We start from the raw sequence: 24001 nt of genomic DNA, 5'->3' as shown, positions 1-24001 counted from the left end.
AGTCGATGAGGCTTAACAATTAACAGTTAAGACAGGAGGAGATGAAGTAAAAATGGTGCTGTGTAGTCAATCTGCAGGAAGGTCTCCAGGAGCAGATAGTATTCCTGTTGAAGTTTGGAAGCTAGGAGGGTAGAAAGTGATAAAGATCTGGAAGGTTTTGTTTAACAGTGTTTTAAAAGGTGGGAAAGCAGCAACATCCTGGGAGAAAGCTGTGGTGGCTATAATATCTAAAGATAAAGACCCATCAGACCCAGCTTCATATAGACCAAATTCAATTTTAAACCATGATTACAAAGTGTAATAGCTAAAAGAATAGCAAGGCAGGTTCCAAAATTGATGGATATGAATCATTGGTTTTGTGAAGGGGAGGAAAATATTTGACATTAACAGAACAGTGATGATCCAGAGGAAATGAGAGGGTAAGAAAATACCACAGTTCTTGGTGGGTTGTGATACAAAGAAAGAAATCAACAGATTAAGGTGGGATTTTATGAGTAAGGCAATGGAAGCATTTGTATTCCCTAATACAATAATAAGGTTAATTAGGATTATATACGAGGGTTCGGAGGCAAAAATCTAAGTGGGAGGGTTCCTCCTTGATAAGTGCTGTATAAATAGAGGAGCGAGGCAGGGGTGTCCTCTTTTCCCCTTGTTATTTGCATTATATTTAGAACCACTGGCAAAGAAAATAAAGGACTCAGAAATTCAAGATATAATTGGTATGGTAATCAGAAAGTTGGCTTTATTTGCTCACAGTGTTATTTTGTACCTAATAAAACCAGAAAATGACATCAATGTTGTGGAACATTTTGAGACCGTTTCAAGTCTTTTCGGGATATAAAATTAATGAAGATAAAACAAAGGCTGTATAGCCACACATGAATTGGTTCAGCAATACCCCATATTTATGAGGACAAGATAAAATGGAGTATTTAGAAGTATGGAATAAAAAGGATTCTGTTACTGCAGCTAATGATATGTTGGAAGAAACTAAACAAAAGATCATACAAAAACTGAGAAACAGGAAGCACTTATTTATGAATATGGATTGCAAGATACAAGCAGTGAACATGCTGAGTCCCTTTAGTTTTATATGCAGGTCAGACATATTTTTATCAACCAGAGAAGTTATGAATAGTAATTAATAAAGAGTTGAAGAATTTTATCTGGGAGGGGGAGAGAGCAAGGGTCAAGTGGGATAAGTTGATCCTTCCAATAGAACAAGTTGGTTTAGGATTTCCTGATTTGAAGGGATTGTTTAGAGCTACATCAGTTAAAGCTCATATACATAATATAAGCAGAAAGCTAAACTTCATAGTGGAAAAGGATGATGGTGTAGCAGGAGGAAATTCAAGAAATGAGGAGAGTAAGATTTTGGATGCAGATTATTAAGGAGAATAACATCCATACAGAATACTATATTCATAAAGGAGCAAAAAGTATTCTAAGAACTAAGCCAACACGAAAATTGAGAAAGGAGATTCTGCCGATAGGAATTACTGCAATTAAGGATACAGAGAATAGGCAGGAGGGGACAGAAATTTACTGGAGAAAACTGGTAAAAGAACCAAAATATTGGGAGCAAATAACTAGAGAGGGAAGGGTAACAGAATGGGAAGAGGCCAAAATGACATTTGAACTGCAGGCTATAGACTGCCTTCCCTGTCAGTAATTGATATAGGAGTATAAGCAAAGAGAAAGTGATAGAGGAATCCTAAGACCTTCTCTTCCAGAGTTTTTAGTTTAATCTAGAATGGAAGTAAAAAATGGATAATTCGTATGGTATACAACATATTCCACGATAACTGTAGGAATCAATCATGGGAGGTTAGAAAAGATTGGGAAGAAAGATTGGATAAGCAATTCACAAGGAAACCATGGGAGAGCATATGTATGGCTCCCAAATATGCAACAAAGTCTAGAAGATTTAGGATTTTTGCTTGGAAATGTTTGCATAGGTATTTTTATACTCCAGCAGACTACAAAGAATTTCCTCCGATAGATGACAAATGTTTGAGGTGTGATAGGGAAGAAGAAGAAACTGAAAACGTATGTTTTGGGAGTGTAATGAGTTGGCATACTTCAAAAATTCCCTACAGAGTACTCTGTCAGTAATATTGGGTTAGCAAGCGGATATTCTTAAGTTAATGATTTTTAAGCTTGGGATACAGGATCTGAATTGCCTAAACATAGGAACGCCTTATTAAGTTTAATTCTGCTGGTGGCCAAAAACTCAGTTGCTGGAAAATGGAAATCAAAGTTTAAAACAAGTGTATTTGAAGTAGTGAATATTGTAACAGAGATAAAAGAAATGGAAGTGGGCTCTTTAGAAAAGGGGAGGAACAAATCACATAGATAAAAATTGTGGGAACAATACATGAATAATGTTTTGGAGGAGTGAGGTTTAAGTGAAGGCAGGAATTATCAATTTATGTAGTGTATGACTGATGATAATTATACAAGAAGTATATATGATGTCATAATGTTTGTAACCGAGAACACGTTAATATGGTTTCATCCGATGTCAGTTTTCATTTATTCCTCAACAGTTCTGATCTGACTTGGCCGTTAGTATAATTCGTGGTGACCGTAAAGCTGTCAAGCCTCTCCCTTACCCACAATGCACTAACCCCTAATATACCTCAGATCTTATTTGCTGCTTTCGCGAATAGCCTGAGCTTGAGTGTTTACTTTTTGCAATAAGTAATCTCTGCTTAAATTATCTTTCTCCCTTACCTTTACACTTGGTAAAGTTCTTTTTACCATAGTTCGTATACATTTTCCTTTTTTCAACTTATTACACTATTCTGTATTCTTTGATACCATAGTTGGTATCCTCATATTTTCTTATTTCCCCTTTCTCTCTCTGTATGTATATGTGTGTATGTGTGTGTGTATATATATATATATATATATGTATATATATATATATATATATATATATATAATGTGCATGTGTGTATATATATATATATATATATATATATATATATATATATATATATATATATATAATATATATGTGTATTATTTATACATTTTATATATATATATATATATATATATATATATATATATATATATATATATATATATATATAAACTTTCCTTACTGTTTTCCATTAATTTTTTTCTGTATGTCTGACAAAGCACCTTCTGGTTTCAAGAAGTGTCCGAAGTTTGGGCACAAATTACTTTTATCCATCGCCCATAACGTGTGTGTGCTGTTTGGGCTTGGATCATCTCCAGATTGACTGCAACATTTGCAAAAATTTCAATCCACAAGCAATAGTGGATAGGAAGAACAACTTAATATTGAAAGGGTTACTTCTTCCTGTTTTGGTGTAGCTATTTCTGGGGCTTAATCCCCCAAATCTAAATCTAAGGACCCTTCAACCAGGTCTCTGAGGCCTTCTACATCGTCAAATCCATCTTTGGAGCTGCCCAGAAAGAAATTCAAGTCAGATCCGAAGTGAACACTGATTCAGCTGCCAATGGAGCTGACGAAAAAGTCCTCTAATTGTACCTCTTCTAATCCGAGAATTTTGCTAGGACTGTGTACTCACCTTCATTAGATCCAGTACCTTCTAGAATGCCTTCCCCCTTCTTAGAGAGACGCAGGTCACCTTCCCTCGCTTCATCTTGTTCTTCCAGAAGTTTGACCGAAGAAGACATGGACAGAATAATGAGGAAATTTCTCTCGATGCAGACACAGCTGGGTGTTCTCCCTGCTCCTACCTCTTTGGGTCAGGAAGCCTGTCCATCTACCACACCACCTATTGCGTCTCCTTCTCTGACCCAACCAATTGTTTCAGAGCCCTTGAATCTGAGCTCTCCAGGACAGTCTGGTTCGGATCCAAAGATAATTCTATCTTCGGATCTGAAGCTGTCTCTGAGTTCACAGGCTCCAACATTTTTGGATCCAGATGACTGTCGGAGCTGAAATGCTATTGTCGGGTCTGAGGTGTTAGAGTTGACTCCAGTGTTTTTGGAGCTGTCTCTGCCCCTCAGAGCCTCGACATTAGACAGCTCGGCTCCAACTTGGGAAGATTGTTTTTGGGGCCGAGGGAAGCAATGGGCCAGATGTCTGGCTTCTCATATCCATTGTCTTCCTTCTGCCCAGAGTGATCTGCCTTTGAGATGCTGAAAAGAATGTTTTCTACTCTGCAGGATGGACACCATCCCTCCTTGGATCTTCCGTCTGGAACCCAGAAGTCTTTGCATCTTGACCCCGATCATTCTAAGCCACAGGGACAGCCAATTCAAAGTCTGCAGGCCATCTAGCAGGGTTTTCAATCTCTTCTGATTCTTCAGTGGAGCATCCCATTGAGAAAGTCCCTAGGAAGAGGAAGTGCAAGTGGAGACACTTAGATTCTCCACAGGAATTGGTCACTGAAGATACTGATTTCGATGAAGGGGGAGGCTCCCCAAGATCACCACCCGAAAATGTCTCATTTGGAGACATTCTGGAAATCGGTAAGCAGAGGGATGGATGGTCCTTTGACAGTCCCTGCCCAGAGGAATCTGCATTCCTGGAGGCATTTAGATCTGGCCCGTCTACCTCTTGGGTAACTCCACCTGCTGATGAGCTCATTGATTTGATCTCTAACTGGCGTGGAAGGAGCCTGACTCGGATGAACCCATCTCCAAGAGACCAGATCGGATTTTAGCACTACCTGCAGAAAGGGAGTTTTGTAGTAAGGGAGCACCTGTGGATGCCATGGTCTTGGCGGCAGCCACTAAGAAGGAACTTGTGGAATAGAGTTCCATTGTCTATCCCCCTAACAAAGAGTCTAGGGCTTTGGATAGATTTGGGAAGCATGTCTGTGCTTCAACAACTTTTGCCCTCAGGTCGCTGAACTACCTGGCACACATTACAAGACTTCAGAAGGACTTAAGGAATTCTCAAAACCCCCCTCTGGCACCATTACTGCTGAGACTCAGTCTTCTGTGACCTCACAGTTAGCAGCCCTTCAGTCCATCACAAATTTGTCCATGAGGCTTATGCCTTATGCAGCTTGAGGGTACCTCAAGGACAAGGGGGTTCAGGCATTTCCATTAGAAGTCATGCCTGGATGCACTTGTCTGACTTTGCAGAGCCCTTCAAATCCTCTTTTGTCAGTGTTCCTTTTAATGGAACCTCCTGATTTGGCCCCAAAGTGAAGGGCAGACTATCCAGGTGCTAGCAGGATGGAGAGACCCTCTCTGCAGTGAGAGTACTTTTTTTGACCCCCTCAAAGGACCTTCTCTAGGATCCAATGAGGACGTAAAATGTGGTTCAAAAAATCCCAGGGTCCTTATCAAGTTCCTTGTGGAGATATTTCCCCCAGAGGAGGAACTCAAATGGAAGACACTGCCCATGCAGCAGAGGTGGCCCGCAAAACCAAGTGTCTAGAGATTCTTTCTCTAACAGACCCTATCAGTGCTCCAGAAAGAAGGCCCGATTGCCCCTCTGAAGGCAATTGGGGGTCATTTATCTGTGTACCAGAGAGTCTGGCTAGACATCACAAAAGATTTGAGGTTATATAATTCCCTTTTCCCTTCCACCTCCATCCTCATGCAAGTTTCCCAATTTTCCACCCAGTCAGAGGAAGACAGCAGCACTAGAAATACAAAATCTGGTAGAAAAAGTGTAATCCAGGAGGTCCCACCAGACCAGAGAGAATCTGGAACTTACTCAAGATTCTTTAGTGCCAAAGAAAATGGGACTGGAGACCAATTTTGGATCTCAGCAACTTGAACAAATCGGTATGATGCACAGGGTATCAGATAGTCATGGTTCAGTCCATTTTGCCCTTTTTGGGCAAGGATGACTGTATGTGCACGATAAGACTTTCAAGACATGTACTGTCACATAAAAATTAACAGGCAGTCCAGAAGGTTGGAAGCCAGTCATTACCATTTCAGAAATCTGCCCTTTGGTTTCACCAACCCCAGGGTGTTCACCAAATGCATGGCAGTGGTAGCAGCTCACTTGATACCGCAGCGATTCCGGGTGTTTCCATATCTAGATGGACTGGTTCATTACCTCCCCAACCAGGCATCTAGTCATAAGAGTAAGAGATCAGGTACTCCAACCTTGTTCCCTTCTGGGAATTACCATAAATTACAGTGTGATGATATGAGGTAGTGCCATTTGTGCCAGGGAGAGTAGAGCAGTGCATGTAACATATCCCAGCTCAGCTAGCTAGAGTTTTGTAAAGAGTTTTATGTCATTTGACTATCACACTGATCTCTACAGTTGCTTGTGTTAAAAATGCATCAACAATGGGTCTTGCTGGACAGAAAAATGATATACATGTATGTTTTAACAGAGAATTATGGAAGGGAAGACATTAATCTCAGTCCAGCTAATTTTGAAAAAAATAGGTTGCAAATTAAATGGATTGTTTTAAGCTATAAAGATTTTATCTTGCAGGTCTGACTGCAGCTGGAGACAAAAATGTCTGGAAAAAACAGGACTAGGAATTTTACTGTACTGTCCTTAGGGGTAAACTAATTGTTACCCTGGAAGGGTGGAAGGTTTTGAAAATTGTTTTATAGTTTTCAGATGCTGCAGCAGGTCTTAGCAAAGCTCTGGGTATGTATTGTACCAATGTCAGATGAGCAGATGTGATGTCATTCTATAACCAGCACGGAAATGATTTTTTTAGATATTAGTGAGAGATATGACGGAACTCTCACAGCAGCACTTTGTTTTTCGTAACCTGGCAGGAAAGATCTCACTCAGATATCTTGCACTTCCTTACACCTCATCTTGCCTTGCTATAGTAAGCAACTTAACTAGGGAGCAGTAATTCTTTAGTCAGTCAGGAAAATATAGTGAGATTAGTTAAGTGTTGTTTTTCTGCATCTGTGTGAATATAACCAACTGTTACTTTTTATATCTTCTGTGATTGATGGTGTTTATTGTAACTAGACATTCAGTATTCTCATGTTTTCTATTTTATTATTATTAAATATTTGAATTCCATTCATTGTGGCTGGTCTTTTAGAGAATACGTTTAACATCTTAAGAGTACTTGTCTGTATTTTAGTGACACTGGCCGCTCCTGAAAGCCATGCTGCATTGGTCAAAATCTATCATTTGTATAAGTATTAATTTTACTTAGTATAACTGGGTACCCTTATAAGAGCCTTAGAGCAGCTGACAGGTGGCAGCATAATTGCTTTATAATCTGGGAAGAGGGGGCACAGCTGGTAAATCTGTGCCAGCCCGTTCCCAGGTGTGTGTGAGTGCGTGTGTGTATCACCTACTTGGAACAGGGACACAGAGCTCCAAAGTGGTCAGTGTGGAGTCTTGTTTGGGGCCTGGAGAAAGTCTCCAGCCCTAGATCTGGAGTGTACTCTCTGTGTGCTCTTAAGGGAAATTGTGCTTGGTGCAGAGTTACATCTGAAAATACTGTGTGTATCCATGTTTGTTCCTAGTGGCCATCCCTCACAGGTGTTAGTGGTGAGGATTGAGGTTCCTTGTATACTGGCCCGGAATAGGGACCATCACATACAGCAAAGCTCAGTTAGAACCTTCTCAGATACTGGAGTTTATAGGAACAGTTTTCAACACGGTATAGGTAACACATTCTCTTCCTCTTGCAAGAGTGCAAACTATGAGATTCCAGGTCAAAAAGATAATTCACAGTACATCAATTTTAGCACGTTTGATTCTACAAATCCTAGGATCAGTGTCAGCGGCCATAATTTTAGTTTCTTTGGTGCGATTCCACATGAGGATTCTTCAATGGATGCTACCAATTCAATGGTCAATTCTTTATTAACATATCAGTCCAAATAAAAATCACTCAAGCATGCAGAAGGTATCTTTGGTTGTGGATTTGAATAGGTCAAGTTCTTCAAAGCTATCCTTTTATTTTCACTCAACCCATGGCCATAGTGACCATGGACACATCCCAGATTGGGTGGGGGGTACTGGGGAAAACAGTCCAAGGGACTTGGTCCCCCAAAGAGGCCAACATGCATATCAATGTCCTAGAAATGAGAGCAGTGCTCTTAGCATTGCAAGCATTCCAAGACTCTGTCCCTTCGGGACAATTGTGATTCAAACAGACAGTGTCAGTAGTCTGGTACATAAACAAACAAAGGGAAACCATGTCTTTCCCCTTGTGCCTAGAACCCCTTAGAGTATGGCAGTAGACAATCTATTCCAACCACTTTCTGATAGCAATGCACATCCCAGGGAAGGCCGGTGTGATAGCAGACAAGGTGAGCAGGTCCATTCTACTACCTGACGTAGTGGTCTCTCAACAAGAAAGTCGCAAAAATGATTTCCGTCAATGGGTCAGCCTTGCTGTGATATTTTTGCTTCTCCCCTAAACAACAAGTGCAGCAGCTTCTTTGCCCTGCCCTCCCCCACTGGGGGTATCACCAAGAGATGCTCTGCTCCAGGATAGCCCCCCCCCCGGTGGTCTCTATGCTTATGCCCTGACTCCCTTGATCCCCAGATTTCTGCAGAAAGCTGTCAGGTTAAAGAGCAGAGTCATCCTCATTGCACCTTACTAGCCTTGACAAATTTGGTTCCCCATTCTTTGGTCTTATCTTCTTTACCCACCTTGGATTCTGGATCTAATTCCAGACCTCTTGTCTCACCCAACAGGCATGATTCATCTGGATATCTCAAACCTAAAGCTGACAGCATAGTTTCTCCACTTCCTTTAATAGCCAGATAACCTATTATCTCCCCATAAACTTCTGCGAGGAAACTTTGCAAAATAAATGGAATAGGTTTGTTTTTGGGGTATATCAGAAACATATTGACCCTTTTTCAGCCTCTGTACAGTGTCTCCTTGAATTTTGGTAACAGTTTGAATGAAGGAGCAAGCTTCTCAACCATTAGAGTTCAGTCGGCCTGTTGAGACCACCTTATAAAGACTGTACTCCACCATGGGACTTGAATTTAAAACTGCACTCATTCCCCCTTCGAACCAGCACCAAAATGTCATCTTAATTTTCTGACCTGGAGAACTATCTTTCTAGTTGCCATTACCTCTGTTAGAAGAAATTCTGAACTTCAAACATTATCCTCCAAACCTCTCTACTTGATTTTTAATAGGGATAAATTAACATTACAAATCAACCTTTCTTTCCTTCCGAAGGTGGTGTCAGAATCCAACATCAGCCAGTCTGTTAATCTGCCTGTCTTCCTGCCAGAATTTGAAAACAAATGAGAATATATCATTCGCTCAACATTTTCTAGAATTCATAAATTACAACGCCTTGGATCAGCTTGTCCACACCCCCCAGGATCAGCAATATCCTGTACCTGGTCATTACCAATATGGGTAACCGGTGTTCCACGCTAGAGATCAACTCCTCGCTGGTCAGATCCGACCACATGTTAATCACCCTAGATATCCATATTGCACCCCCACCCCCCATTAAGGAAACCACCTTCACAAACTACTCCAAAGCCAACTTCATGCTTCTTAAGACAGAAGTGGCAAACTTCACAGCACCCATGCAGACGGAAAATAGAGGCACCACTGCTGAATCTTACACAAATGCACTGTATAAGCACATACACGAGTGCATGGATCATGCCATCCCCAACAGAACCAAGATGCTATCCTCCAAAAAAAGGAAGCCAATCTGGTGGTCCCCTGCCATAAACCAACTCTACAACAGAAGGAAGAAGCTGTTGCAAAAAAGAGTAAAATCCCAAGATTGAAGGAACTCCCTGGTCAGCCTCAGCAAGAAGCTGAGATCCCTCATAAAATCCTCGAAAGCCAGTTATGAAAATAAAATCACCACTGATTCCCAAGACCACCACAAAGCATTCTACAGCTATGTCAAGAATCTCAATGGCAACACTCAAATCTGCTCTGAGCTGCAGCACAATGGCACTAAATCACTAAATCATGCCTCAAGCTAAATGCCAAAAAGTGCATAGTCATCCCCTTTGGAAAAAACAAAGTACTCGCGAACTGCCACATAGGTGGTAGTCTCCTAAATACAGAAAATGTAACAAGGGATCTGGGGACCCAAGTAGATAGTAATCTCTCCTTTGATAATCATATTGCCAAGGTGGGTAGAAAATCCATCTATGTGGCCCACCTAATCACAAAAGGGTTTGCATCTAGAACAAAAGAGGTTATTGTGCCTCTCTACTCATCACTCGTTAGACCCATCATAGAATACAACCCCCCATTTGGGATGTACTTTACAAGACACCTGCAACAACTGGAAAGACCACAAAAGTACCTCACCAAGAGGATTACTGGCCTCAAACACATGTCCTATGCAGCCCGACTCAAGAAACTCCAGCTGTACTCGGTTGCATACCGCTTACTCAGAGGTGATCTCTGCCTGACATACAAGGCCATGTCCAACCCAGAATTGATGGACATGCTCCACCTAAAAAAAAAAACAAATCCCGGAGAGCCACATGCTCTAGAGATATAAACCTCACCACAACGATAAATAGGACATGCTGGAGGGATAGATTCCTATCCCAAAGACTCCCCATGCTTTGGAACAGGATTCCAATATACATCAGGCAGAGCCCCTCACTAACAAGAAACCTTGACGGGTGGATGATTACCCCGGGGATCAGTGCAGTGGCTTTGCTGGACAGTGGCACAGGGAACTAATGGCTCTGCTGGACAAAGGCACAGGGAACTAATCTAAGGGGGTGGCAAAACCCAACACATTCTGGCTAGGCTTATAAATGCCCTTGGGCAGATAGCCTAGTACTTACCTATGATATTGCCAACATCCTGGCAGAAAGGTTCAGTGCTAACTTTACACCTCTCTCACCCTCCAAAGGGTCCATCTTAATACCGGAAGAATGCAAAGCCCCTGTAATCACGGATGACCAAGTAAAGACCGCACTCTACAAATTCAAGAACACAGCATCCATGGGACCAGACAACATCCCAGGTTGCGTACTGCATAAACTACAGAACGAACTGGCACCCCACCTAAGTAGCATGTTCAATCATAGCCTCACCTCAGACTATGAGCCTACTGAATGGCGCACAGTGGCAGTTATCACACTCCACAAATGGGGTGCCACCACAGAGCCCAGAAACTACCGCCCCATTAGCCTGATGAGCCTGGTCTGCAAGGCCATGGAACGTATCTTCTTGGAGCTTATAAACAAAGACATAGGTAACCTCCAAACCCTGGACCCCACTCAGTTTGGGTTTGTAAAATGTAGATCATATCTACTAAACCTGATTGACTTCTTTGAAGCAATCACTAGAGCCGTAGACAAGGGCAAGGTAGTGCACACATCCTATCTTGACCTCGCCAAGGCTTTTGATACCATCCTCCACTCTGAAATTCTAGATAAACTCACTAAACTGGGTATAAATCCCTATGTCACAAGATGGGTGGCCAACTGACTCACTGACGGAACCCACACAGTAAAAGTAGCAGACTCCAAGTCCGACATCAGACCAGTGATGAGAGGAGTACAACAGAGTTTGGTCCTGGGTCCTCTCCTGTTTGGCATCTACTTCTCTGAAATGCAGGCCAACACAGAAGGTCTTTGGCTAACAAAGTCCACAGATGACTGCAAACTGGGAGCCATAATAGAATCACCTAATGATGTAGACATTCTACAAAAGGGCCTTACAGAGACAGATGCTTGGTGTCAAAGCCATGGCCTCAAGGCCTCAAGCTCAATGCCAAGAAGTGCACTGTCATCCCCTTTGTGAAAACTTGGTACCCATGAACTACCACATAGGCGGTAGCTCACTAAACACTGTAAGTGTGATGAGACCTTGGGACACAGGTGGACAGTAGTCTCTCCTTTGATAATCACATCACCACAGTAGTCAGAAAATCCTTCTATGTAGCACACCTCATCAAAAAAGGGTTCTCCTCTAGAAAAAAGGAGGTCATTGTTCCTCTCTACTCATCCTTCATCAGACCCATTATAGAGTACAATGCCCCATTTGGCATATATCTCACAAGACACCTACAACAATTGGAAAGGCCACAGAAATACCCCACTGAGAGGATTACCGGCCTCAAATAGATGCCATATGCAGACTGTCTTAAAATACTCCAGCTGTACTCCGTCGCATATCGCCTACTCAGAGGCGATCTTTGCCTAACATACAAAGCTATGTTAAACACAGAGCTGTTGGACATGCTACACTTAAAGAAATCCCAGTCACTCCGAACCACACGCTCCAGGGACCTAAACCTTTTCACCACAATAAACAGAACATGCTGGAGGGATAGATTCCTGTCCCAGAGACTTCCCATACTCTGGAACAAACTACCCATTCATGTCAAGCAAAGCTCCTCATTGGCCCTCTTTAAGAAAAACCTTGACGACTGGATGGGAAATAGAAAATTCACCCTGGGATCACTTCTGCGGCACTGCTTGACAGAGGCTCAGGAAAATAATTTTCTTGGGTGGCGAAAGCCAGGGAACCTTTTTGGCTAGGCTTATATAGGCCCCAGGGCCAACAGCCTAGAACCTATATGTTGAACTTGTAAGATATTCATAGATAGTTACATTTCTACTTGCGATAAGACAAAACAATTTAGAAAATCTGATCAACTGTTTGTTTACTTTGCGGATGCCAAATTAGGTAACTCAGTAACAAAAGTAACTTTGGCAAGATGGTTTGCTGACAGTATAGCTTTAGTCTATAGTAAATTGGGTATTTCATTACCAAGAACTTTTAAGATCCCGCTTGACTAGTTCCATGGCAACTTCGTCATTGTTTGTCCAGGCATTCCATGGATGACATGTGCAGCTGCAGCTTGGGATAATCCACATACCTTCATTACGCACTACAAACTAGATCTTCTCTCAAGGGGAAGAGCAGCCATTGCCTCAACTGTGCCCAGAAATAGCCTTTCTTAGAGTCCAGCCAGGATTTCAAGTAGCTAAGGACTCTGTTCCAAATATTGAAGAATGAATGAAAATTGACAATGTCAGGTAATGAAGTTATGTACTCATCATAACATTCCATCTGTGTTGTCCATTTTCATTCTTCGTTAACTCCCCTCCCACCCACCAGCCCCCAACCATTCAATGATTATTGGAAGAATGAGGGTTTTTATGGACTCCTCTGGTCCTTCCATTGAGCTCCAGATAATCGCGTTCTGTAACCAGAAATGTATAGTAATATTTCTTACTTATTCTAATCTAGAAAACAAAATCTGAGGTATGTTAGGGGTTGGTACATTGTGGGTAATGGAGAAGCTCAAGAGCTTTATAGTCACCACAAGCTATAGTAACGGCAAAGTCGGATCCGAACCCCAGCTGTTGAATAATGAAAATGGATAACACAGATGGAACATTATGATGAGTACATAACTTTTTTTTTCTTTTATACAAATGTGTGTGTGTTTGCCTATGGCTTAAGTGATAATTTAATAAAGGTGTTAAAATGTGTATGGTTCCAGCATCAACACACTCAATGTTTCAAATTCCAGTTTTGAGATTTGTAAAGAGGGAACTGCTTTAGTGGAGAGTCCAGTTTTATCTAAATCAAGGTCTCCCATTCTCCCTTCCTTCTCCAGTACAGTCTGTAACAACAGATGCCTCAGATTTTTCTGGGGAGCTGTTTCTTTGAGTGTCAAAATGCAGGGTCTTTAGAACAAAGACATGCACACCAAAGCACATCAACCTAAAAGAGATGTTGGGAGTATAAATGCACTCAACTCTGTCAGTCATCTGTGGTCCCCTGGACCCTCTACAAGTGATTATAGTCAACACCACAATGACATGCTACAAAATGGGGGGAATCTTACCTTTGTGCAAATTAGCCATAGTAGCCTAGGATGTAGCAACTCAAAACAGTCTCAGTCTGCAGGCATCCCACATTCTTTCAGAGCAAAACATTGTTGCATACAAGCTGAGCAGGACCAGAACAGACCCTCATGAATGGAAGTTGAATCAGGGGTTTTCCAAAATTTGATTTAGCCTTGGAAACACCTCAGAGAGTTTTGCTTACCTCCATTCACAGCAAACAACTGGCAAAATTCTGCTATCTGGAAAATGGATGCATTCTCGTTTTATTGGACAGGAATGTTCCTGTATGCCTTAAACACTTTTTTCACCAGTGGGTCATTCTGAAGATTCAGGTCTCAAAGACCGTTATGGTGACTCCCTTCTGTCCCAGGCAACAGTGGTTCTTCCCTTCTTTTGGGAATGGCCAGAGTGACTACCAAAAGCTTCCTCACAGACTTGACTTACGCTTACAAGATGGAGGATTATTAGATACACCCCAACTTAAAATGACTTCAACGTACTGCCTGAATGATAGGAACCTTTATATTTTTTAGTCACCTGTTTTCTGAGGATGTGTAGCAGGTATTAAAGGAGGCAAAGAAACATGCTTCTAGAAAATCATATATTAGTAAATGGCAAAAAATTCTAATTTGTGCTTTAAGTACCAAGATCTTTTTAAAGCAATTATTTCTCTAGTTCTACAATATGTGTGTGAATTATTACCTCTGTCCTTTCTTACTCTAGTTTCAGTGTTCATTTGACAGACATTTAAACATGTCTGTCCATGTACCCCACCTCTTTCAATGCATTCCAATGTCAATATGTTTGACACCTATAAAACAGGCGTCTCCTCCTTGGAATCTTAATTTTGTGTTTGGAAAAATAACATTTCCTCCATTTGAGCCATGTCATCAAGCTGATTTGAGTTTCTTGACATGGAAGACAATTTTGTTGATTGCTCTAACTTCTGCACGATTTTCTGAGTTACAAGCTGTCATGCTGGGTTAACCTTATCTCATTTTCACAAAGAAAGTGTTTCTTTGAAAAAAATGATTTTTCGTTTATGCCTAAAGTGTTATCAGTGCTTACTTAGAGCCAAGCTATTCTTCTCCATATGTGCTTTCCAGAACCTAAAATTAAGGGTGAAAAGATTCTTTGTACTCTGGATGTCCACAGCCAACTCTGAAACTGTCTTGATAGAACTAAAATCTTCAAATATTCTGATCAGTTATTTATCTCTTATCAAGGTAAGAAAACATTTCCAAATGGTTGTCCCATGCTGCCTCCTTTTTTTTATTCCCACCATAGGAAGTTAATTCCAGATAGGGTAAAGGCTCATTCTACTAGGCCTTGGATTCATCAATGGCTTTTTGGAAAGGGGTTGATGATAGAAGTATAACAGAGGTTGCAAAATGCTCCACTGTACTTAGTTTTAGAAAGCACTATAAACTAGAATAATTTTTGCTAGGACAGTTCTCCAGTTGCTCCTGGACCCTCATCCTTCCTCCTCCAAAACCTTACATAGCTAAGGCTGTTGTAAAAGTGGTCAAGTGCTGAACATATTACAGTTGTGTAAGTAAATTTAGCAGTAGATATTCAAATGATCACTGCTGCAGCACTTGCTCCCTCCTTTTATCACCCTTATTTTTTGTTTGATGTTTGTTTGCCAGGGTGAGGACATTGATTGTTCTATACCTAGCATTGACCATTTTCAGAGCTCTAGCCTCCCTCTTTCAGTTGGCATGAAAGCTGTGCCACTCTTGCTGCCCAGACAGCTTTTCTTCTCCCGTTCTTTTAGAGCTCTCAACGATCTTTGCACGTGGAAGGTGCCTTTAGCTTTGAAAGATGATTGGCTGTTATATCCAAGCAGGATATAACCCCATGTAGCTAAGGCTACTACACCAGTCATCATTGGAACATCTTTTATTATGGTAAGTTTATTTACACAGCTGTACTGTTTGAATGCATAACAGGTTCTAAATCCTGGTATATAACAAGTATTGTCATTGCATTGAAACCATGTTTCAATAACTACACAAATATAAATGCATTTCAGTTGCAGGAGGGCCTCACGTTCTGCAATCTTTCTGTTTAAGCTCCTAGCATTGAGTTGTCCCACCATGATGATGATCAAATTTTAGTTTGATCCTGTTATATAGGTGCATCTAGTGTGGGAAATCTGCCTAAAAAGATAATTTCAGGGCAGCAAAGGTTTTAGCCAGTATGCAGAAGCCCTGGTTTGAGAGGTGTAAGCCTCCCTTGACAAAACAGGGAAGTCTTATCTACCATCTTATCCCAGACTGACACATACTGGACCCCCTTAGAATTTTACGCAGCTAATTGTTAAATCAATTTTCCTTTGTTTTGGTGTATAGGCAGCACCCTTGATGAAGGCAAGGTATTATTCAAGAACACTGTCCTTCATGCCTTTAACACATGCATGGAAAGTTTCATCATGTTTCTGTGCTTGTCCCTATTGGTAAATTGCCTCAGGTAATTCACTCCCACATAAACCACCAGTGGGTTGTAGTCATATCTGTTTGGCTTAAGGATTCTTAAGGCCGTTGTAACATGATTAACTCTGGCACCGGACAAGCAGTTTAGTTACCCTATTCTTTTTCTGCCTGGCGAGCATGGAATCTGTTACTCTTAACTGTAGAGTCACCTATGAAAAAACATTTCCTTGTATGGAAGTAGACTTATTGTTACTAGGCTAACGACCTAGAGGGCCTTTCCTAAGCCTAGCCATGTTTTCCTGAAAGAATAATGGTCTAAATAGGACATTGAGAGCCAGGCATTTATAAGCTACCTCTGTCCATAAGGGACATGGGTGCCAGGCCTGGTGTAAATTTTCTATTCTCCATCCACTGGTCCAGCTTGCTCTTAAACTGGGCAATAAGACGAACAAAGCTTCACATGGATGGGAAACCTGTTCCATAGGAGGGGCAGTCTCTGGAACACATCTCCCTGTCCAGCATGTTCTGTTTGTCACAGACAAAATTCAGGTCCCTAGACTGTGTATCTCTGATACGCTTTGACTTACGAGTATGTAGGAGATTCATAAGTGTAGGTTTGCAGATGCCTTGTAAGCCAGATCACTACTCGGCAATCTATAGGTGAGTGAGTAGAGGGAAAGGGCTTTAAGGCGCTGTGCATAAGGTAGGTTTGTTACACCTTGCATCCTTTTTGTAAGGAACCTCTGAGGTCACTCTAGTTGCTGCATATGCCTAGTCACGTACATGTCAGAGGCAGCATTGTACTCTATGATTGGTCTGATAAGGGTGGAGTACAGTGGGATAATGATCTTTTTGCAACTAGATGCCATCCCCTTACTTTTAAGTTGCACAACATAAAAATATTTCCTCACCACTGTGGCCACATGGTGGTTGAAGGTAAGGATACCGTCTATGTGCATACCCAGATCCCTGACCATTGGGTCAACTTAGTGGTGTATTATGACTCATGGGTGGGCTGTGTGAAGTTGCAGTATATGTGAGTGAAGAAGTTACAGTTGTCTTAAGTTCTGGAGACCTGGATATTTTAGTGTGCATTTTAGGAGGTTTTGGCAAATTACTTTTTATATCCTCAGCATAGGTTATGGGCCCAGTAGTGTGCTGTGATTGTGGTGTTGTGGAGATATGTTGCTTACCAATAATTAGCTAATGGGAAAAGTTTGCCTCCACATTTCTTAACTATTTACATCTATCACTGGTTATTTTATTAATTGTTTGCAGCAGTAAACATTCAGGAAGCATAAGGCAGTTGCTACACTGTCTTAGAACACCAAATACAATCAGTTTGGTCACAGAGAGGGTGAAAATAAACAGCTGAACCATGTGGCCAGTGGATGGAAGACTGGGGCTTGCGTAGTACTCAGGTTTTAGAGAGACTGCTGTAGTGGACACTAAAGGTTTATGATGAAGTATTTAGGGTGATACTCTGACGTTAGTTTAGTGGGTAGTAATTTCAGTACTAGTGAGAAGACAGAATTTGACTATTGGTATTATCATTTGGTAACTTATTTACTGCGATTTTCAGCTCTTCCAGTATAACTGGAGACAGCAACGTCTGTCTCAGGAGACTGGGACTGCAGGGGCAGGAAAGGTTTTAAGTCAGTGGCAGCAGACAAATAACAGAAGAAGCTTAACTGACACAGAAGAATAACGTCCTGACTGTGGCCCAGGCAACAAGAGTTGGAGTCACTGCTTGCTTGCTTGTCAGAGATGGCAGGTGAGAATGGGCCAGGGGTGGGCTGGATGAAGCAGGATACAAGTAGCCAAATTCCCATATTGGAAGGGTAGAAGTGCAGGCTCCTGAGGACAAACTATGGAGTCTATGGGGGGCATGCACTTAAAGCGAGTAGGCACTATGGATTCCCCCAGTTATGCTTGTAGTGTATTCTCCCCTGCTTTGGAGTAGGTTTAGGGCATGCAAACATAGTTGTTGCCAGGATGGGCAGAATCCGTGTTCATGTTTGCCTGTAGGATGACCCTTCCAGATGGCTCTCATCATGTATTGTACTGGGTTCATTCCCTATTATGGGGAAATGAAGAGGTAGAGTTTTGATGGTTGACAGGCTTGAGGGCAAAAAGCACCTTTCAGGATTTTTATCCCTTCTTTCCTATTATGAGGTAAGGCAGCATGACCTTTAACTGTGTTCAAGTAACACCCTATAAAGACTAAAACTTAAAGCCAGCTGAAGATAAGACCTGACAAGGCTCACTTTGTCTCCAAGACAGTTAAACAGGTTGAGCAAGTACTCCCTCTGCTGAAGAGAATGAGTCTTTATTTGGGTTTGGAAAAAGACACTCATCCATAGTGAGTTAATGAAACTAATTTTACTGTTATAGCTGTAGTGGAACATCATGATTTTGTAAGGAGGAAAAGTAAAAAAAAAGGAAGAAAGAGAGGGTGGCATGACAGGTGTGGTAAATGGTAAATATGTAAAGGTGTAAGGTATATTTTCACAAGATAATAGAGATGAATATGCTGCCTTAGTAAAGTCTCCATGGTATAAAAGGATTAAAGACAGGACTGTACTAAATGCAAAGGTCTGAATGAGACGAGTGAAAGCAAGAAACACTGTGTGCTTTGTTTCTGTATTAATGCGTGGTAGTAACAAGGAAGAGCAAATTAAACTAAATGTTTTTTCTCCATTAGCAGATTAAGGTTTGTTGTTTTAATATGGATAAAACATATGCTCATGGTACATTAATTTTATGAAGATCATTTTTCTGCAACTTAAATAGACTAACTAATTAACTTAAATAAACTTAAATTTAATTCTAGTAATCCCGCTTTTCAAATATAAAACCTGACATTTAACTCTTGATGTTGAATCATATGACAGTATGTTCATTTTTCACTGATCGGGTGATACTAGCAAGTTCCTCTTAGGTTGCTTTTACAGTTGATTTCTATTGAGAGAACATTTGTGAAAACACAGATATAGTGACACACTGCAAAAATATGCAAGCAAAGAAAAATACTTTGCGTCACAAAATGGGAGGTTGCCTGTGCATATAAATAGAACTTCTAGTCCCCAGAGACAGAATATGAAACTCAGCTCCACAGAAAACTGATATTCTTTGCTGCACCCATACTGGATGTACAGCTGACATACATAGCCCTTTTACAGTGTGGTTTGATAACTTAGTGGATTACCAGGGAAATGTCTGACAGATGAGCTTGTAAGGTGAGTAGTGTTTACTTAAATCCAGTTTTGTTTGACTTTCTTTTTAAGTTGTTTAACTGCTGACATTAAAGTTTGTAATTATGCTGTTTGACGATTCCTAAAGTTGAAATCTAGTGGGAGTGGAAGAGGTATTTTAGAGAAATATATGCCAGCATGGTCTTCTTTTTATTAAAAAAAAAAAACAGAAAGCTGAATAGATAAAATGCTGGAAGCTTGCCAAATACAGAATTGCTACACTGTTTTCACTGACAGACTGGATAACCCATTACTTATGTATATGACAGTTTGTTTTAAGATTTTTAATCTAGTCCATCTACATAAACACTTCAGTGCTGAAACGTTTATTTTTAATGTAAGAATGTGTGTGTTTGGTTACTAGACGTGCATATTATACAATGAATGAGTCACTGCTGGAACATTTTAAATTTTGCTCAGACAAGAAATATAGCACCTGTATGAGTAATTTGAGTGGGAATTTTACATTATTTTTTCATTCATTCATTCATTCAATTAGTTTTCTGAAACATGTTTTATCTTACTTACAGCTGTCCAAGCAGCTGGGTTCTGTTAAAGCAGGAAGTAGGAATAAAGTATGAAACTACTGCTGTACATGTTACCAGAGCAGTGCAGGAAGTGCTTGCATACATGCACCCTGTGAGCAGTGAAGGATTACCGGTTTAACCATTGGCAAGTCTTTGAGTTAATGGATGAAACCAGAGCTTCTGGTAAAAACCCACAGTGAAGTAACCCCAGCCAGATAAAGAACGGGAGAAAAAAAACACTTGATATCAGTGCTAACCTCTTTACCCTAATGCTGCCCTGCTTTACATTTTATTTTATTTATTTACTTTATTTTGCATTTGTTGACCGGGCTAGTCTAACCGGATACATGTCCATTTTCAGTAGAGGCCCGGGGAGAAAGCTCCAAGCATAGGCAGTAACTTATTATACAATATTAATATAAAATATAGATTGTACTTAAGATAAATGTGTATGGTGTCATTTAGTGGGATTAAGCTGTGATCAAATACAGATAATATTTGAGAGAAAAATAATGTGTACAGAGTCATTTAGTGGGGAATAAACTAAGATCAACTACAGAAAATAAACAATATTTGACAGGGAAAAAAACAGTATATATTTTTTTTGTACTAGGACAGAGATCATATTACCTCTTGGTTTGAGGTTAGCATAATTGTTAGTACAGGTAGGCAACATAGTACAGTAGAGAAGAGAAGTGAAGTAAAGGGAGAGCAGCATTTTTTTAAGTAAATCCACATATCTGAAATTTTCAGAAGACAAAGTTAACGAGTATGTAAAAAATATGTTGCTTGCATTGTGAAGCAGCCAGCAAATATTTTTGTATTTGGATATAACATGTACCATTTGTATGTACTACAGAAAGATGGTAAAATGAGTTCTTTGCTGTTGTTTGTCTTTCGGCTTTTTCCCGGTAAGGGGTCGCCACAGTGGAACTCCGGTCCGCTAATGATTGGCAGTAGATTTTTACGAAACGCCGAGGTGTCAGCTCGACACCCAACCTTCAACGAAGGCACGCCCATTTACGCACGCATGTCTTTTGAACGCTACCCAATCGCGGGGAGGACATGCAGACTCCACACAGAATGCCCTTTAATGCTTTTCCCCTTTTTTCTGTAGCAAATATGGTGCCATGTCTTGAAAGAGTTTCAGCTAGTTATACAAATAAAGTTGAATAGCAATTTGCTAAATGCCTGACAAAGATCTATTTTAGTAATAGATTATTTGTCTTTCTCAAATGTCTTGCTGTACTAGCTTTATTTGCAAGATTGGTTGCATGATCATTCTTTATAAGCTTTTAATAGATCATGTGACAAACTGTAGAAAACTATGTTTGGCTACAGCAAAATGCTGCACCTGTTGGATATATACATAAGGTGATGCATATTGTTGTTTAACAAAAGAATGTGATCCCACTAACTTTAATGTGCTACTTTTATTGTCACATTTGCATAAATCTGCTGCTGTACAGATTTTGATACTTAAACTAGTTCTGGCCTGCCCCATCCTTGTCTACTGCTAGGCATTCCAGAATCACCAAATCAGAAGAAAGGTTAATTGAATTCCTGTGCTCTTAGAGGCAAGAACTAATTCTACACCATTACTATTTTTAATTTAGTACCTGTTTAACAATATAGCTATGCATATCTTTCAGCATCTGTAAACTTCATAAAATTTCTTTAGGCATTAAATGTTATGTACAGCATCAGTCATAGTTGTGCTTCCATGTCACCTTCACTGTTGCATGTTACAGTGCACTGTTGTACCAAAATATGGTGCTAAGTACAGTAAACAAATACAGCGCATTACTTGCGCAGTTTCATTTTCATTTTTTGTACAACTGTGATTTCATTCTTTGTACCTCAAAAGAAAAAGCAGTATGGCTGAATGGCAGCCCATTTGTTTCATTTGTACTGTTAACTATTCGTAGCACCTCTCTTTCCTAGGAATTGCACTTCACCTCTCTTTTTCTCAGACATTATCTGTAATTCGTGTTAGAATTATAATAAAGTGAGAAGATACCGAAAGTTGGCTGAATCTTTATTCTGTATTTTTCAATTACTTAAAACAAGAGATGTGGACAGTTCTTAAAGGTGCATGATCTTCAGTAGCCCAGCTCTGTAATGTAGAGAGATAAAGCACAGTCCTCAGACCACTACTGTTTGGCATCTACTTCTCAGAGGTCCAGGCAAAGACAAAAGGCCTGTGGCTGACCAAGTTTGCAAATGACTGTAAGTTGGGTGCTGTCATTGACTCCCTAAATGATGTAACATACTGCAAGAGGGTCTCAGAGCAATGACTAGTGCCAATGTCATGGCCTCAAACTAAATGCAAAAAAAAAAATGTATCATACCATTTGGCAGAAACACTGCCCCTACTGATTACCATATCAATGGCAACCCCCTAAACACACAACCTGTGGTGAGAGACCTGGGTACTCAGATTGATGACAACCTCACATTCGACCATCATGTAGTGACAATGGTCAGAAAAGTCTTTTACTTGGTTCATCTCATACGTAAAGGGATTGCATCCAGAAAAAAGGAGGTTATTACCTCTCTATACTCCTCCTGCATTAGACCAATAATTGAATATAATGCCCCATTTGGTATGTACCAAATATGTGCACCAACTGGAAAGGCCACAGAAATACCTTACAAAGCAAATCCATGGCCTCCAGCACCTATCCTATGTGGACAGGCTGAAATCACATACTCAAAAGGCCTGAATCTAATATGTGACATCAACAAAACTTGCTGGAGAAACAGGTTAGTCTCCCAGAGACTGCCTCGTCTCTGGAATAGACTTTCCATACATGTCAAGCAGAGTACCTCACTGACCCTCTTAAAGTGCAACCTTGATGAGTGGATGGGAAACCACAGATTTCTCCCAGGGGTTCCACTTGTGTCCCTCATTGGTAGGGGTGACAAGTGCTGACTGAGGTTTCTTTTGGGGGATAAACTCTTGCCTAGGCCTGTAAGGGCTCCAGGGCCATTAGCCTAGTAACCTCCTATGATTTTGTCCCATATGACCCTAGTTCAGCTAGCAGCTTTGGTGCTGGAGAAGTGAGGTGAGCAGTCAGCACAGATTCACCCATACTGTGGGAGGCAAATAATAGTCCAGGTCAGTTAAATTTCTCCCTTGCGTGACAGCAGTGGCCTTAAAAGTGGAAGAAATAGGCTTAGCATCCCAAGACAGTAATGGTAGCCCTCATAGGCATGTGTGTGAAAAGAGACATATGCAAGATGATGTAGATTTTCCCCATGACTATGTGGCTACTCAGTCAGCCACAAGAGATAGGGTTAGTGACCTATTCCCAAATCCCCTGATTGCTGCCTGTGTGACTACTGCTGAGGAGGGAAGGGCTGATGGTCAGCAGGGAAGAAATAGTATCTCCTGAGGAGTGATGTCATCATCCTGCCTTAGTTCTGAAGGCATTTTTATGAGAAGTATCCTACTCCGTAGGATAATGCTACTGATTAAATTTGGCATCTGGCCTCCATGCCCAAATATTATGAAACAGGAATAGCTTCCATGCCTTTAGTCATCTTTACAATCATATATGTAGGAGTCAGTCAAAAACCAGTCATTGTCATTAGGTAGCCATTCTTTTACTACAGAAGAAGCAAGTAGTCAACGGAATGCTGATGTCTGGTCTTGTATTTTATGTCCTAGAAATCTTCACCAGTATTAGCTGCAAGTTACCAGGATTGTGCTACGTGAACCTCGCATAACAAGAAACAAATCGTTATTCCTCAGTAGTCCCTGAAAAGATGCACTTCCATGTAGTGGGCTTACGCAGAAAACAAAATTAAAAACATTTATTTGACATTGTTGTTATTATTATTATAAAACATCAATAATTTTGTTCTTTGCAGTAAAAAAAATAGTGATATGGCATAAAACAGCAATCAGAGAAGTGGAAGAGTATTTGAAATGCCAACATAAACATCGCCACTTCTTTTGACTAGTGGATGTTGATAATGTGTCATGTTTTGGGCTTTTTCTGACCTGTTCAGTACAGCAAAAGTGAATTGTTTGGCTAGACTTTA

The 24001-nt window shown here is 40.6% G+C and overlaps 1 protein-coding gene across 2 annotated transcripts in view; it reads left to right on the top strand.

The window, feature by feature from the left end:
* Window positions 1-24001, top strand: part of ZC3H12B (zinc finger CCCH-type containing 12B) — a 766103-nt gene that overhangs the window by 671775 nt on the left and 70327 nt on the right. The window contains exon 1 of one of the 2 annotated variants that reach the window (XM_044057703.1): window positions 19293-19409. The exons of the other annotated variant lie outside the window; for it this stretch is intronic. The gene's annotated coding sequence lies outside the window, so the exon portion shown is untranslated. Of the gene's footprint in view, window positions 1-19292; window positions 19410-24001 lie in introns of those variants that run through there. 2 annotated transcript variants of the gene reach the window in all.

Source organism: Protopterus annectens, chromosome 15.part0 (assembly GCF_019279795.1).
Source record: "Protopterus annectens isolate FY-2018-M chromosome 15.part0, PAN1.0, whole genome shotgun sequence".
Classification (NCBI taxonomy): Eukaryota; Metazoa; Chordata; order Ceratodontiformes; family Protopteridae; genus Protopterus; species Protopterus annectens.
Note: the sequence above shows the minus strand (reverse complement) of the source record. Positions and strands in the feature narration are given on the sequence as shown.